Source organism: Manis pentadactyla, chromosome 15, assembly GCF_030020395.1.
Source record: "Manis pentadactyla isolate mManPen7 chromosome 15, mManPen7.hap1, whole genome shotgun sequence".
Classification (NCBI taxonomy): domain Eukaryota; kingdom Metazoa; phylum Chordata; class Mammalia; order Pholidota; family Manidae; genus Manis; species Manis pentadactyla.
Genome location: NC_080033.1, coordinates 49,295,739 through 49,310,939, shown reverse-complemented (window position 1 = coordinate 49,310,939; position 15,201 = coordinate 49,295,739). Strand labels below are relative to the sequence as shown.

At 39.9% G+C, this 15,201-nt stretch overlaps 1 pseudogene; it reads left to right on the top strand.

Moving 5' to 3' along the window:
* Nucleotides 1–8,626: 8,626 nt before the first annotated feature.
* Nucleotides 8,627–15,201, top strand: part of LOC118918625 (AP-3 complex subunit beta-2-like) — a 117,022-nt pseudogene continuing 110,447 nt past the window's right edge.

Genomic DNA, 15,201 nt, shown 5'->3' with positions numbered 1-15,201 from the left:
ATGGCTGAAATGATTTCAAATTTAATGAAAACTATAACCCCACAGATCCAAGAAGCTCAACAAATCCCAAGTACAGGAAATAGGAAGAAAACAACACAAAAGCACATCCTAAACAATGTGCTTAACAACCATGACAGTCTTCAAAGCAGCTGGAGAAATTATATGTTTTGAACAAAAGAAAGAAAGTAAGAATGACAGATTTCTCAGAAGAAACAATGCAAGTCAAAAGAGCATGGAGCAATAATTCCTCTAGAAGAAAACCCTGTCAACCTAGAATTAACTAATAGTAAAATAAACTTCCAAAATGAAGATGAAATATCTGAGATTTTTAAAGCTAAAAGAATTCATCACCAACAGACCTGTGCTACAAGAAATGCTAAAGAAATCCTTTATGCAGAAGGAAAATGATACCAGGTGGAAATATTTATCTGTACTAAGCAACTCAGAGCACCAAAAATTATAAATATGTGGAAAATTATAACATATTTTTCCTATGGTTTTTAATCTCTATAAAATGAATTGAAGGTGCATAGTAAGAAATAATGACAATGTATTGTGAGATTTAAAATGCATCTAAAAGTTAGATGTATGATAACAATATTATGAAGGCCATGTTGGAGGCTCAACAGAAATAAACTATAGTAAGGGTTTCATGCTGTACATGAAGTCATATAATATTAAGTAAGTTTTAAGTAAAAAATGTATAATAAAAAGGAGACTTGCCAAAAGGCCACAGAATCAAGCTGATGGGGATCCAAATTTGGGAAACTACTTGAGCATCCAAATAAATGATGATTATATTCACATTATATATAATCCACTGGATAAATTAAGAGTCCATGAATCCATACTGACATAATAAATAGACAAAAAAATAAATGAGGGGAGGACAGAAAGCCCTTTCTTTATCATTCCCTTACATTTCATTCTTTCCTGTGGTAGCCTTTTTATCAGTCATATACATGCATGGTGTTCTGGAGACCCAGTCTAAATTCCACTTTTTATTAATTCATAGAAGTTCCAATAGAATGAAATGCTCATTAAACTGTATAGACAGTATACATGATTGAAGGAATGAAACGGAACTTCATTTATTTCTATTTGGAATTTTTGTGTGTGTGATTGCTTTTACTGATTTAGAAACACAGTTTGATTTCCATTTGCTTATACATTTCTTGCCTAAATCTTACTGGAATCTTCATGAAAATTCTGTTATTGTGATATGCCAAGTCCAGTTTTGAAACCCAAGAAAAAAAGTATATGATTATGATCAACTGACAACTCAGTTAATCGGACTCACTGAACTTTTAAAATGCAGCTCTGTGCTCAATGTTAATACTGAGGTTGATCAATCTGAGTTTTTGGATCCAGAAATAACTGCTTATGTGTGAAAATACCTGATATGCCCTCTTTTTCATAATTAACAGAGATCGTGTATATATGTTACATCTGAAAAATAAAATAAAATTAACTACTACTCTTTTAAGACTAAAGAAATAAAATAGAAAATCTTTGTTAGTCTTTTTTCTTTATATCGAATATCACAATACTGCAAAAACGGCCATTCCTGTAAAATATACAGAAACTTTGAATAAGAAATCCTTAACATATAGGAACACAAAATAATTTCAGGTATGCATGTTTTAGGAAAAAAAAAGTTATCTCATGTTGAAAATGACAGAAGAGCTCAGTATCCATCCTTCTTCCATCCTATTTACTGAATGCCAAATATGTGTATCCATCCTACATTCAAAATACAAACTCTTGAAATAAAAGAAAAAATGAACAAATGGGACTACATCAAACTAAAAAGCTCTGTACAGCAAAGGACACCATCCGTAGAACAAAAGGCATCCTACACTATGGGAGAATATATTTGTAAATGACATATCCAACAAGGGGTTAACATCCAAAATATATAAAGAACTCACATGCCTCAACACCCAAAAAGCAAATAACCCGATTAAAAAATGGGCAGAGGATATGAACAGACACTTCTCCAAAGAAGCTTCAGACAGCCAACAGGCACATGAAAAGATGCTCCACATCCCTAATCATCAGGGAAATGCAAATTAAAACCACATTCTGATATCACCTGACACCAGTTAGGATGGCCAACATCCGTCCTACACTGCTGATGGGAATGTAAATTAGTTCAACCATTGTGAAAAGCAATATGGAGTTTCCTCAAAAAAATAAAAATAGAAATACCAGTTGACCCAGGAATTCCACTCCTAGGAATTTACCCAAAGAAAACAAGATCCTCGATTCAAAAAGACATATGAATTATGAGTGTTCCTTTTTCATGTTCTGGAAGAGTTTTTATAAAAATGAAATTATTTATGTCTAAATTAAGAACTAGCTAACATAGACTTGTAGTCCTAGAATTTTCTTTCTGGGAAGATTTTTACCACTGATTTAATTTCTCAAATGACTATAGAGCTGTTAAAAGTTTTCTACTTCATCATGAAAAAGATTAAGTTTTTTTTCTGGCTATTTGTCTAGTTCATCTAAACCTTTGAATTTATTGACATATAAAATAAATAAGCCTTTTGTTTACTGAAGCACTATTTACAATAGCCAAGATATGGAAGCAACCTAAGTGTCCATCAGTAGATGAATAAATAAAGATGTGGTACATATACAGAATGGAATATTATTCAGCCTAAGAATAAAAAAAAATCCCATCATTTGCAACAACATGGATGGAGCTACAGGGTATTATGTTCAGTGAAATAAGCCAGGCACAGGAAAACAAGTACCAAATTATTTCCCTTATTTGTGGAGTATAACAACAAAGCAAAACTGAAGGAACAAAACAGCAGCAGACTCACAGACTCCAAGAAGGGACTAGTAGTTACCAAAGGAGAGGGTTTAAGGGGTGGGGAGGGAATGGAGAAGGGGACTAAGGGGCATTATGATTAGCACACATAATGTATGGGGGTCATGGGGAAGGCAGTATAGCACAGAGAAGACAAATAGTGGTTCCATAGCATCTTACTATGCTGATGGACAGTGACTGCAATGGGGTATGTGGGTGGGACTTGATAATATGGATGAATGTAATAACTACAGTGTTGCTCATATGAACTCTTTATAAAATTGTATATCAACTATACCTTAATAAAAAAAAAATAAAAAAATAAAAAAACCCCGTTATTATCAAGTTTCATATGGCGACTATCACTGTCCCACCTGAAAAAATAATTCTTAATGACATTTTATTGCATGAATTAAAATGGATTATTTTCCTAAAAATAAATCTATAAAAATTGCTAAGTTACAATCTAGATATTGAGACTAATACTTTAATAACTGTATTATTAAAATAATTCCAGACTGTTGATAGAGGTTTTAAAAATACAGGTCCTGGGATTTATTTACTGACAGCTGTGGGCCGTAACTTTGAAAATTATCCTCAGATAATAGAAAACTCAATGAGATCCTTAGAAAGGATTTGTAGTAATTTTTATATCCTTAGGAAAGGAAATTCCCTGGTTTTCTCCATATAGATATTTTAAGAGGGAATTGCAGAGGACAAAGACATACTGTTGTCTGAACCAAGAGGCTGAGCATTTTCAAGTTTAAAATTTATTTTAGCTGGCAGCCACAAAACAACTCAGTAACTACATGATAGATAAAGGAAAGAAGAACATTTATATTTTCTGTAGTTCGGTTTTTAACTAGATGATTTCATCTCTGCTCCTCCAAAAAAACAAAACACATATCAACACTCTCAATGTTTTTAGGCTTTTTTTTTTTTTTAACAGCAATAGGACAAGGCAGTTAACTTAATCACAATAGTCAATACGATCCTAGAATAAAAGTATTAAACTTTTCCAGAAAAATTCAGCAACAGCCTTGATAAACGTCACCTTGCTCCTTTGAAAAAATAAGCCTTTCAAGCCAAACATATTATTTACTTGGTCATTTTCTAATCAATGTTATCAAATTTTTAACAAAACAATTAAAGATAACAAGAAAAAAGCAATTAATCCAAAAGCCTCACACTGGTCTCCAAGATGATTTCAAAGAGGATTAAAGCTAAAAACCACCAACCAAACAACAGGAGGAGTTAAGTACCAAACTCTATAGGATAAATGATGGTATTTTTTTTAAAAAAAGGAAGAAAAAGAAAAATCTTTTAATGTACTTGCCCTTTATTTAATTAATAGTGCAGATAAAAATCATCCAAACTGTGAATAGTATGCTAGCTTCTGGGACCCAGCGAACCCATAATTTATCTATTTGCTTATTTTGTTAACAGTAGCATAAATCTCTAAAAGCCTCATGCATTCAAAGACCTGGATCTACAAGAAGGCCATGATGATTATGTTATACATGCATAAAATTTGACATATGCAGAAAGGGAAGCCCCACTACCAAAACACTGCAAGGGGGAAGGAAGAGACAGGCTGACCCAGGAAGGCCAGGGCAGAAGAGGTGGGAAATGTAACTGAAACAGAGACTTTTAGAAAGGTAATACTTGCTTAATACAGTCCTGAAACTATGCTCTCTGATGAAGATGGAATTATCCAGATAAACTATTTGTAGGTGTGGTTATGAACTTAGCATCCCCCTAAGCATTGTTAGGTGATGGGATATAAATATTTGAGCATGGGAATTTTATGTATGTATGTATTCAGCCTGAGGCGAGGAGTTGGGAAGGACATCTAAATTTAGGTAGTTCCTGATTAAACAAAATAGAAAGTTCTCAGAAACAGCACAAAGCCTACTAGTGTATCAAAATATTATTGGGGGAAGTATTTATTTGGCCACTGAACTACCGTTCAGGTGAATCATTTGACCTAGCTGATGTTAACTCTGTTTCTGACTAGCGTTTTTATTTGCTACCCTCTCTGAAACATCCTTTCTCACAGACTTTTGTTGGAGTCATTCAGGCCTCAGTTCAAGTGTTTTTTCTCACTACCCTGTCTGGAGACTTCAGCATCACACCTACTTCAAGTATTCTCCCACATGACTGCTTCATTAGTTCATAATACTCATCATTAGGTAAAACAACCTCAAGCAGAAAAGGAAAGAGAAAAACCCATCTTCTCTGCTGAACTTACCTGCTCTCACCTAGAATGCAACCTTTTTGAGTGTAGGAATTTTTATAATTTTATTGAATAGATGCTCTGTACTCAACTCCTATTAGGTGACCGGTAAGTGTTTATTGAATGATATCATCCAGAATTTAGGACAGATTTTATTACAAAGTAACTTTTCCCAAATGTAATGGAAAACACTGACTGAGATCAAATATGACCAAATGTATAGTAAGAACCACACATGTGTTACTCTATGTTAACATAACTATAAATATAATCGCCTACATGAATTGTATAGCAGGTTCCAAAATGACTGTCTAGTTCTTTCTCAGTAAGAACTTGAGAAGAGTATTAGCCAGTGCAGATGCAAAAGCAGAGTCCAGACCCTAGGATGAATAATCTCTGTTCTGAGCTTCTTTTTAATGTGTCCCAAGGTATTGCTGCTGTCCTGGTGTATCCTGTAATTGATTTTTTTCATGTCTCAGAATTCTTGCTACCATTACTGATGCCTGATCTTATAACTCTTTTTGTAAGAAGATAATGTAAGACCAAAATACTATAATACAATACGATCTTATAAGACCAAAATACTCAAGTTTGAAATGTTTATCAATTGACTGTTACCCACATGTGCTCTATTAAGCTACTTTGCTACCCACTACTACAGATTCGTTCTCTCTAGTGGTTTCCAGCCCTACCTGCAAACTAGAATCAACTGGGTAGCTTTTAACAATAATTTTTCCCAAGGCCCATTCAAGACCATTAAACTAGAATCTGTGAGGGTGGGACTCCACTATGTCTCTTTAAAAGCTCCCTCAGCAATCATAATGTGCAGCCAAGGTTTAGACCTACTGCTTTAACCTGAATGCCACAGTCAGCATCTCCTTTCTCTCCATCTGACATGCTACAGTGGTCATAACGTTTATATTATTCTCCTCTGGTGCCAACTGCCATTTCCTAGGTAAATTCCAGTAAATTCCAGCCAATAAAGGGCGACCCACTGTGAAGAAAGACACCGTGATATGCCTTGTACATACTTATGTATGTAATGCTACCTCTGTCAAGGTGTTCTCTAATAATTTACTGATGCATCCATCTATTCATGTATTTGTACATAACTGGGTCATTCAGAGATGCTGTGCTTCAGACAAGAGCTATCCCACCTCTTTTGAGGTGGGACATTAAAAAAAATCCATCTTCCAAAAATGTTCCCAAGAAATTTCTATAGATAAACTCTTGAAAGAGGCTTAAACAAGGATGCTTCATTATAACTGGAGGGAATTCTGCCTGATACACACCTTAATTGGTATATAATCGTTCACTGTAATCGGTACTCTTCCTGCATCTTTCCAGTTTTTCTATTAAAAAAAAGTTTTTATGATAGGGACATTTTCCTGTTATATTCTGCTGTTATTACTCGGAGATAATACAATATGAACATATTATAATAAAAACATATTGATATTATTGTCAGATTTAAAAATATAGATTCAAGACGTACTTGAAAATGTGGCAATTTTAAAACAAAAGCAACTTAAATTTTGAGATAATGGCACACAACAGAAAACTATTATAATAATATAGGCCACATAACTACCCCCAATCCCAGTTCCCTTCTCTGTAGATAGCCTAGGAAAGTTGCAGGTCTGTTTCTCCAAATTTCGCTGTGCATTTATAAATTCATGACAACAAACTTAGGTGCTGTATTTTTAACATATATATATATATATATATATATATATATATATATATATTTGTTTGGTTGTTTAACTCTTCCTTATTGGCTACCCACATTTCTATCACTCCAGTACCAATATGTTGAGAGACTCTCTGCCGCGGGACCCTTGCAGAGCTCACACTGGCGCATTATTAAACATGCCGAAAGCCCACAAGAACAGCGTAACTTGAGATGGGACACCAAAGAGAATCAGTAAAATCTGTCTCCACTTTACTTCTTTAATTAAATGCCCGAATGTTTTTAACAGGACGTGAATTGTTCTGGTAATAACAGGCAGGTGTCAATCGTGAGGAATTGGGAAAACAACTTCAAAGTATTTTGGAGCTAGAAATAAACTGTCACACGGAGAGTCCCTTTGGTGGCCTTCCAAGAGCGCCTAAGCGACATCACACCACCTTCTCTGCACCACGCTGGAAGGGCAGAGACCGGGGAGTACGTGGGGGCCCCGGGGGTGGACGGAGGGCGCTCCGCACATCACCGCGGCCAGACGGCAGGCGGCTGTGTTTGCAGTGTGGGGCCGCGAACCGCCTGCGCGTAAGGCACAGCTGGTGCTGGTTCAAGGCGCGCAGGGCCCTCCCGGACCACGCTGCCTCCTGAGGGTGGACTTCCCACCTCCAGAACCTCCCCGGGAGGATCCTGAACTCACCCCCGCCACGCACACCCCGGATCTCTACCTGTGGAACAACTTCCTCTGAGCAAATCCTGGTAACTGTCTGAGCAACTCCTACACCTGCTGCGCAGGGCAGAAAGGCCGCAGGGTGGCAGGGAGGAGTCTGAGACGCCATCTCGCCCCGAACGCCTCGCAGGCGCCTCCCACCGCAGCCCCGAGGGGCTCCAACCCCACCTTCTCCCCCAGGGTCAGGGGGTCTGACCCACCTCAGGCACCAGCCTCTGAGCCCTGCCCCTGAGAGACGAGCCCCCAAAGCATGCAGCTTTGAAAGCCAGCAGGGCTCCGGCAGTCCTGGGAGCTGCATCACCAGCTGAGAACTGACCCCATAAGGTCTGGCACGGCGACTCACCGGCCCAGGGCTCCCGCAGAGGCAGAAATCCGGGGGTGTCGGGATGTGACTGGGAATGAACCTCTTGCTAATCTTAAAGCGACGGCCTGAGGGGCAGGCCCGCAGTTTCCCACGCAGTTAGGGGCCTGCGGGCGGGCTGGCAGGGACGCGCAGTCTGGGTCGCCTCCCGGGCAGTGGGCACCGTCTATTTTAAGGCCTGGCCCCTCCCCTCCTTACCGGCTCCACCAATCACATGGTTACAAATGGACCAGCTTCCACCCTAGACTGTTAGGAGCTGACCATCAATCATATTAAGCTGCAAAGGAAGGCCTTCTCTTTTGGCCTCAAAGCTTTAAGGCTTTATCAACCATTCCCAAAATGATTCACATTCTCAAGTGTAAAGAGACTTTCTCAAAGATTTGAATATTTATCAAAATCATCAGGAAATCATTTCCATAGGTTCTGCTGAGGGAACATAGTTTGCTTGGCATTTTAAAGCTAATTGTAGAAACTGTGTAAATGTAGAATTGGCTCAGGTCCTTCCCATTTCTCCGGTTCTCTCTGTCATCTAGGGAAGAGCCACAGATACTTCTGAAAATGTCTCACAGACGTGTCCGACTGGATCCGCTTGTTCTTGTCACGTGGAGAAAGGCCAGGTCCCGCTGACGGGGTCATCTCTTGTGTTATTTGGCCAGCGATCGGCGGTTCCTGGGTCCGGAGACCCTCTGGGCTCCCTCGGCTTCCTCCAGTCCAGCCCCGCCTGTTGTTCTCTGTGTAGACTGCCAGCAGCTGTTGATTCAAGAAGCTTCCTCTGAGATGGAAGTTGCTATTTTTCATAAATGCAAATTGTTACACCGTGAATTGTTAAATAAAATATTCTGTGCTCTCAAAAAAAAAAAAAAAAAGGCTTCTCCAGGACCTTTCTCCTGGAGGGACATCAACATCCCCTCTAACCTCCTCACCCTAGCCCACCTGCCCCTGAACTCACTCCAGTCCTGCCCTCCTCCCACTCATCCTCTCTTCCCTTCTACTTGGCCCACCTCCCTTTCCCACTACCTGCTGGCTCTTCCCCCTGCCAAAGGGCGCAGGTACCTGTCACCCATCCTCTCTGCAGTGCAGTGAATCACACAGGGCTCCAGAACATGGCACCTGGGTAGGCCTGAGCCCTAGCTGAACAGCTTCTACATGAGGTCTGCTGACCCCACCCAGATCAAGATCCTAAGGCTAGAAGTGCTGAACAACCTGCTGAATGAAACTAACACCCCTACTATCCAACACAAATTTCAGACCTGCATTCACAGTACAGACAAGGACTTTATGGCAGTCACAAACCAGGCCACTGGATGCTGTGCAACTAATAAAGGATGAGTGTGTAACACCTGCCTCAGTGTCCTGGTGCAGACTCTGCCACCATGATGAGCTCATGGTTTTTATAAAGAAGCTTCTGCAGATGCAGCAGACATAGCATGGGGGGGCATCATTTGGCAAAGCTCTTAGACAACATCCAGGTGCCCACGGACTGAGTCAGCGTCCTCTGGCTCTTGGGCAAGTATTCTGAATGTCTCTAATATTGCACCTGACATCCTGAGAAAAATGGCCAAGTCCTTCACATCAGAGGCAGGCATCGTTAAGCTGCAGGTCATCAACCTGGAGGCCTAGCTCTACCTGACCAACATGTAAGCAGACCAAGCTGTCAACCCAGTATGTGCTGAGTCTGACCAAGTACCACCAAAAGTATGATATCCATGACCTAACACTTTACCTGGCCGCTTATTGTCCCTTCAGAGCAGGTGGAGCCCTCAGCCACCATGCTCCAAGCTCTTGCTGGCATTCAGACCAGCCCCAGTCTTGAAGTTAGCCTTCAAAGACCAGGAGCACTTCCAGCTGGGGTCACTGTCCCACCTGCTCAATGCCAAAGCCACAGGCTACCAGAAGTTCCCACACCAGCCAGAGGAAGCCCCAGACCCATCTATGTGCAACATGGAGTTACCTGAATGGACCAAGTGCTCAAATGGGGAGAAGAAGAAGAAACCCTTCTACTCAGACTCTGAGGGGCTACTATACTGAGTCTGCAGACAGTGCCCACAAGTCTGGGACTGAATCAGACATTAAAAGTAGCAGCTAGAGTGGCTCAGGGAGTCCAGCAGTGAGTCTACTAACAAAGACCAGAATGAGGATGAAGAGAAAGGGAGGCACTGTGAGTGAACAGAGAGAGGAGGATGCTGAGAAGATGATGAAGAACAGGAGGAAGGTGCCAGAGGGACAGAAGAAGGCTTGTCCTTGGATGAGGGCAGTGATTTCAGCAGTAGCTCTTCAGAGTGCCAGGTGACATCAGTCTGGGGAGCAGCCGGTGTAACCTGCTTGTAGAGGACAAGGAAAAACCCTCCCAGCAGCAGAAGCACATCTGCATCCAAAGAGATCTGCCTGCTTGAGCTTCAGGACTCCACATGTCCCAGTTCCCAGCCTGTGTACCCCCCACCACGGTTGTGTCCATCAGTCTGATTGCTAACCTGGAGGGCCTGACACTCACAGAGTGCCCCCTGGTGCCCTTGCTGCTGAAACCAGCCGCTGCACAGAGGTGCTGGTGAGGGGCTGGCTATGGACTACACCTTCAGCTGCCGACCGGCCCAGGCCCCCACGTGGTGTCTGTGCACATCCAGGCACCACAGCTCCCATAGCTCCATCAAGGGCCTGCATGTGCACACCCCTGTACTGCCTGCTGACCTCAGCATCCAAAAATCGAGTCCCTGGCAGCTGGAGAAGCTGCCACTGATGTAAAGGGCATTCATTTCTGTGACTCAACCTAAGTGGCCAACTTCCAGCTGTGAACCCAAGCCGGACAGCTCTACATCTCCATTCAATCACCTGTAGGGGAGCTGACAGACCCCATGTCCCTGAGTGAGAATGACAACAAGAAGGAACAGGCAAGACTGATGGGCAGGAATGAGATCACAGAGAAGCTCAAGCTGCCGGACACCTATCGGAGTAACCACGTGGTGGCACAGAAAGTGACTGCCACTGCCAACCTGGGTTGTGTCAGGTTGCAGAGAGGATGCAGACCAATGACAGCCTGACTCTGGATGCTCTGCCTGCGGGAGCTGCCCAGCTGACAGCCAACAATGAAAGATGGTGGTCTGGGCACCATGCTGGTGAAGGACTGGTACAGGCTCTGACCCAGTGGCTCCCAAACACTGTGACCTCTTTGGCCCCCACCTGTCCCTCTGTCATGACATCTGGCCTGTTAGCCCTTCTCTCTCCCTTTGATTTTCTCTCTCTCTCTCTCTCTCTCTCTCTCTGTCATATCAGACTCCTCATGTCCAATGCTATCTGGCATCCTGGGGGTCCTCTTCCCCTCTGGTCATTGCAAGTTTCCCCCCAGATCCCCTCCCCATAAGGGTTCCTTAGCAATCCATGGAGAGGGAGATGGCAACTTTTCTCTCTAGTTCTCCTAACTTTCTGTAGCTATTTATGTAGCAAAGTCTATATAAAATATCTTCTGCATTACATGTATTATATATATGACACTTGGCAACTAGACTTACTGTGGTGATCATTTTGCAATATATACAAACAAAATTGTTACACTGTACACCTGAAACTAATATAATGTTATATATCAATTATACCTCAATAAAAAAAATAAAATGTATTTCTGGGCTATAGTCCAGGAACATTGAATCAGAATCTTTCTGGGGGTAAGCTTAGAAATCTTCATTTAAAAATGTCCAAGATGATTTTACAGCAGAATAAAGATAAAAACAGTTATTGGTATACCTTAGAAACCTCTTGTTTCAACAATCTCCCCTCTGCATCCTGGGCTCTTCTGCATTGGACCAGCCCTTCAGAAGGGACCTCGAACTGAGGTGCCAGAGGAAATTATGAAAAAGCAAAAGAACTGAGATCCCTGGAGCCTACTCATTCTATTGGAGCTAGTTGACAACAATCAACCAAGTGTCTGCCTGCTAAAACACAGTCCAGAAGAGAGGGAAATCTGGAAACAAAGAAGAGTGGACTTTCTGACCTCAAGGGGTTTATAATCTGGTAGGAGACAAAGCTACACATAAATGTTGTGTGAGGATAAAAGAAACTCTGGATCACCCTAATTATGTGGGTAATTGTCTTGACTTTTACATCTTCTTTGACTATACAGATAGAAATTCTGAATACAGCCTTCTGACCTCTATCTAGGATTTTCTACTATCCTAAATGCATAACAGTAATATATTCTAGAGTTTCTAGCCTCTCATCTAGAAATTTCTTTTTAATTACTCAGTGTATAAACATATTCTGGAGTTTCATGGTATGTCTAGTTTCAATTATCCTAAATTGTTTTCTCAAGTGATTAAAAGAGTTAAAAAATTCCATCACTTTGAAATCTTCTACTGCTTTTGTACTCAAAAGTACTATAAGACAGCTGTTAGTTTTTATATTCATTCAGTTATAAATTGAGTATAATCTGTAGATTCTAAAGATGGTCAAAGCTTGGTCCTTCTTCTCATAGGCCACAGCCTAACAGATAAGGCAGGTATATAAATGATTATGTGCCCCAATTTTAGGAAAAAATATATACAATTTATATATATATATAATTACTATGTAGAATATATCCTGCCCCCTTTGCTTGGCAGATAATGATGATTTTAGAATGCATATGAAATTACTACCCAGAAAGTAGTTCTATATAAGTTGGGTAGAGAGGGAGCACAGATTTTAAACCAGCAGGGATATGGGTAGGTGACAGGCAAGGAATCTTATTTTAGCAATGGAGAGGTAAAGGACCTGTAATGATCTACTCAGTGAAAGGAATGTGCTCCTTAAATAGTCACTCTCTTGACATGCTTTTTCCATTTGATAACTAGATTAACTGTGACACAATAGGATTAGGGCATGGGGGAGGGAAGGAAGAAGAGCTCTCAACACAGTACAGAAATAAGGCTTAGAGTGCAAGGATGACTGGCTCCACGCACTGGAGATCATGTCATTTGTGAATGAAAGCCCCCATCAAAGAATTTTCAGCATGGAATCTGGGATGCCTTCGTTTGTCGCCTGGGCTCCTTCTCCTACCGCAGTGGGAGTCTCAGACGCTAATTGCCACCATGGGTTCCTAGATTTACACACTGAACATGATGACATAATCCTGGAGGAAGACAAGGAGATTGGGGAAGACAGGTCTCTTCAGCCCTGCTGTGAGAGTAGAGATAAGCAAACCAAAAGGGGACCTGACAACTTCCCCTTTAATTGATTTAAATTAGGAATTCCTCCAGCATCCAAACTATGTTCTAATTAAGTTAGATATGAATGATGGCCCATACTGTAGATGGTTGAAAGGTGAGTTTTCTAAAATAATAATAGAACAGGAAGGTGATATAGTTTTGTGGAGGAGTAATCCCTGCTATTCAGATGACATCTTTCAATATTGGGGGGGGAGGGGTGATTAGCTTATTTGAGATTTAAATAAAGTGATAAATCCCAAAAAAGCCTCTCAAATGCTAAGGCTCATCTTAAAAATAATTTTAACAAGATTTATTTTTACTCATTTTAAAAATTGATATATGCTTATGAGAAATAGTTGGGATATAGAGAATAGAAAAATAGGGGAAAAAAGAGTATCCATAATACCAGATATAGTCACTGATAAAAATTAACATTTTTGGTATACAGGATTCCCCTATCAGAAAGTTCACTTTACGCTACTTTGCTTTTACAAAAGACTTCCTTTAATACCTGTTTTTGCTACCTGAAAGAAATCTGAAGAGCAATTTTGCTTTTACCCAGTAGTAATTTCTTCTTTACTTTATGCCATTGCAGTTTACAAAAGGTTTCATAGGAATGCTCTGCTATGCGATAGCAGCAGAAACCTGTTCTTCTTTCATGTTTCATAGATGAACCTGTACATAATTCTAAGATCATATTAAATATTGTATTGTAAAGCATGTATCTCTACATGTAATATAAAACATGTTTCCATGATATTACAGTATTTTGCAAATATGAATTTAATCCTTGCATAGCATTTCATCATGTAAAGCATGTCTTAATTTATTTGTCCATTCCTCTCCTTTCAACCTTAAGTGCCATTTCCAAGTGTTCAGTATTTTGAATAATGCTACACAATATGGATATTAATATGGATGTTTTGAATTTTTATTGTTTTTGATTTCTTTCTTCATTGACCTCTGAGGATTTATTCCCAGAAGTAAGATTCAGTGGTCAGGGTTATGGAAATATTTAAGAGTTTGGCATATTTTGTGATGTTTTCTGATAAGGCAACCATAATTTTTGCCTTGGGGTAAAACTGTCCATTTACTGTAAATGTTCCTCATACTAAATATTCTAATTTTTACATTTCCCTATATGTCTCTAACACTGAAACTGGATTTGTATTTCTTTTATTGCTGAGATGTAGAATATTACCATATATTCTTCTCAGTCAGTATTTCTTATAAATTGTCTATTTGTATCTTGTATTTTCTTTTTAACATATGAAAGCACTGTTGTCAATTCCTTATTTTTAAAGGATATGATTGGTTTGGATAAATTTTTCAGCGAAAGGGTACAGGAAATCTCAATCTTCTGTAGCTATGCCACTTCCAAAAGTTCAGTAAAATTATCTCAAATTAATCAACAACTCCCTTGGACACCCACATTCACCGTCCTGCCCCTATTCCCTGAACTTTCTCCAGTCTTAAGTAACTCTCACGAAATGTGTCCCATAGCATTCAGGAGAACTGGATCCTGATCCCCTTCCATGGGGTGCAGTTTAAGGCACTGAACAGAGAAGAAATATCTTGTAGGCTTCACATCCTTCTTCTGTTCCCTGCATCACTAAATACACACCAGTGGCAAGGGAACAATTTGATGGCTCCATCCAGACATTCTGATGTCCTTTCAAAAGGTGCAGAGCTTAGGGAAGTTACTTTGATTCTCTAGGAGGAGAAGAAAGGTTTGAAGGTGGTAAAAACAGCTCACGTATGAAACCTCTGCTTAGGGAAATATTTGTGCTCCACAGGGAGCTCATCTTGAGATAAATCAATATACAAATGAATAAATAAAATATATTTACTTTCTTTATAAGGGAAAATACCGAAAATTCAATGAAAGCAGTTTTACACACCCTTCTTCTCTCTCTGCAACAACTCTCTATTGTGATGATTTTCTACAGTGATTTCAAAAGTATTAGCTATACTATTTCTGCTACTGCTCAAGATGACTGTCCTTTAATAAAAATATCTAAAATAACAGATATTCCTTTATGAGTTAATGCACATCTTCATACCTAGCTAATGTAAATGGGGATTTACTCTTGGCTAGTTCATTTCTCCATAAAGTTCATTTCTCCATCAAAAAAAATAAATGTTTTTTTTAGCCAGTTGCTCCATAAAATTTAAGATTTGCTTCATGAGGGGGGCAAGTT